This window comes from Mus pahari, chromosome 1 (genome assembly GCF_900095145.1).
Source record: "Mus pahari chromosome 1, PAHARI_EIJ_v1.1, whole genome shotgun sequence".
Classification (NCBI taxonomy): Eukaryota; Metazoa; Chordata; class Mammalia; order Rodentia; family Muridae; genus Mus; species Mus pahari.
The window spans coordinates 72,721,383-72,724,451 of NC_034590.1; positions in this window are offsets into that span (position 1 = coordinate 72,721,383).

The window sequence follows — 3,069 nt, forward strand, 5'->3', positions numbered from 1 at the left end:
AGGAGGAGGAGGAGGAAAGAGAGAGTACATAGCCAGAGGCAGGGACATCTGGAAGAGTATGGGAGAGCTAGATCAAGAGACCAGGAGGTTAAAGGCTAGTTTAGATCGGATTATATATTATATAGGAAAGAACCGCAGGGAGAAGGACAGGCCTACCCTGGATGGAGGGTTGGGGCCGCAGTAGAGAGAGGACAGTTAGCCATTGTATGTACCGGGTAAAGAGACTGAGGGGTGCTGGGAGAATCTCCCCTCCAGGTCCACTTGGATATGTTAAATAGGTACCCCAGCTATTTGTCCTAGGATTTGAAAGTTAACATCTGTAAACACCAGCAGTCGGGAGTCAAAAACAGTTAGTAGGATTCTCTGCAAGTTCAAGACAGCAAGACCCTGTCTGGGAGGGAAAAGCAATCCTGTCTGTAATTCTAATTACTAGAGATTTTGAGGATGGAGAGTTTTAAGTTCTGAATGGATTCCAGAAGGACTGTCACTTAAGGTATATACATACACTTTTGATAGTTATAGCTTTAGGATGGTTATCAGTATAGCCCAATCATCAAAACATCTGCCTTTCCTTTCCCTAGGCTTGTCAACACAGCACACTACAGCAGAAAACTTTGATTTTTTTTTTCTGTTAATCTGACAGGAAGGAAGGGAAAGGGCACCTCAGTACCCCTCTCTCTTTTTTCTTTTTTTCTTTGAGACAGGGTTTTTCTGTATAGCCCTGGCTGTTCTGGAACTCACTCTGTAGACCAGTCTGTCCTGGAACTCAGAGCTCTACCTGCCTCTGCCTCCCAAGTGCTGGGATTAAAGGTATGTGCCACCACTGCCCGGCCTCTCCTCTTTTTGACATGGTCTCTTATTATCCAGCTTTATACACCATATTCAGGGTGTGTAACGCTGGGAAACAAACCCAAGACAGTGCATGCTCGTCAAACAAACACTATACACTTGAGATACAGCCCCTGCAGTCAGTGTAGTTTTCTTTTTTTCCCCCAAAGCTGAGGACTGAAAACAAGGCCTTGTGCTTGTTAGTCTAATGCTCTACTCCGGAGCCAAGTCCCCAAACCCTCAGTATGGTTTTCATTTGCTGTGTGTATTATTATTTATTATAATATTATTTTGAGAGGTCCAGAGACCTTGGGAATAAAAATTTCAATTCCCTGGGAAGCAGATGGGGCTCCTCAGAAGGAGCCACTGACAATGGGCCTTTAGTCAATGATGGCCCTGACTTAGGGAGGATAAGTCTGGGGCTGAGTCAGATCCTGGGACACCTAGCTGGAGCAGATAACAAGGCCAGAACTGAGCTGGCTTCTGAAAGTCTTCAAGGTCTCACTGAATGTAATGAAACTAACATAGTAGTAGCCAATTGTACTGATGCCACCTGCTTTGCTTCTACCGATTGGTATTAGAGGTTACCTAATTCTTCTGGAAAATTCTCTTAGCCCTGAATAAAACGGGGATCTGTGAACTTTATATGAGGTCTCTTGTGTGCTGTAATTTTTGTGGCATTTCTTGGCCCTCTGGTCACTATACAATTCTTACAGTATAATACCTAGGATCTCAGCACCCAAGAAGTAGAAGCAAGATGATCAGGAGGAGTTCAAGGTCATCATTGACTACATAACAAATTCTAAGCCAACCTGGGTGTGCTTGCTAGTTTTATATCAACTTGACACAAACTATAGTCATCTGAGAGGAGGGACCCTCAGTTGAGAAAATGCCTCCATTTGAGCTATAGACGAGCCTGTAGAACATTTTCTTAGTTAATGACTGATGGAGGAAGGGCAATGTGGGTGGGGCCATCTCAGGCTGGTGGTCTCAGGTTCTATAAGAAAGCAGGCTGAGCAAGCCATGATGGACAAGCCAGAAAGCAGCACCCCTCCATGGCTTCTGTATCAGCTCCTGCCTCCAGGTTCCTGATTTGTTTGAGTTTCTGTCCTGACTTCAGGAATAAACAATGGAAGTTGTCAGCCAAATGAACTCTTCCCTCCCCTAAGCTGCTTTGGTCATGGTGTTTCACTGCAGCAATGATAACCCTAAGACACTGGGCTACATGAGACTCCGTCTCAGGTAGATGGATAGATAGATATATAGATAGATAGATAGATAGATAGATAGATAGATAGATAGATAGATAGACAGAGTCAAACAGATAAATCTTTCTACACAAATCTAATGAGGTCTAACCCCAACAGTTATCCTGGGGTACATAACCTGTTGATTTCAGTCCCTGCTGATGCATATCTAAGGGAGCCTGGTTCTTCTGTGCCTCTGATGTCACTGAAAGCAGACTGTTGTTATTTTTGTAGATACTCTCTTCCCTTGGGCTTTTTTCCCCCTTCATTGTCAAGTTGAAGTTGGCAGGGATACCCCTAAGTAACATTGTGTACCTGTTCCATTGTAATAGGGAACAGATGGAGTCTGGATCTTCTCTTGCCTGGTGAGGTTAACACTGATCTTTTCTTGGGATCAGCTTTCCCTAGTATCATCTTCTCCTTTGTAATAACTGTGTGGTAAGGTAAAGACTATAGATAGGAACCGGGCGTGGTGGCGCACGCCTTTCATCCCAGCGCTTGGGAGGCAGAGACAGGCAGATTTCTGAGTTCTAGGCCAGCCTGGTCTACAGAGTGAGTTCAAGGACAGCCAGGGCTATACAGAGAAATCCTGTCTCGAAAAAAAATCAAAAACAAACAAAAACAAAAACAAAACAAAACAAAAAACCAAAACCAAAAAACCAAAACAAACACAAACAAAAACAAAAAAACAACAACAAAAAAGAGCTATAGAAAGGTTACCAGCAGCTCTCTCTCGCCTGCAGGTTTTACTAGTTGATGGGCTTCCTGAAACTTCTTTGTTCTTTGTTGTTCTTGTTGTTTGTTTGTTTGGGTGGTCTCACCATGTGATTCTGCTGGCCTGGAAATCACTCTGTAGACCAGGCTGGCCTTAGGCTCACAGAGAACCAACTGCCTGCTTCTGCCTCATGAGTGCTGCAATTATAGGAATGTGGCACCATTCCTGGCCTGATGGACATGAAAAACAATTTTTTTTTTTTTTTTTTTTTTGGTTTTT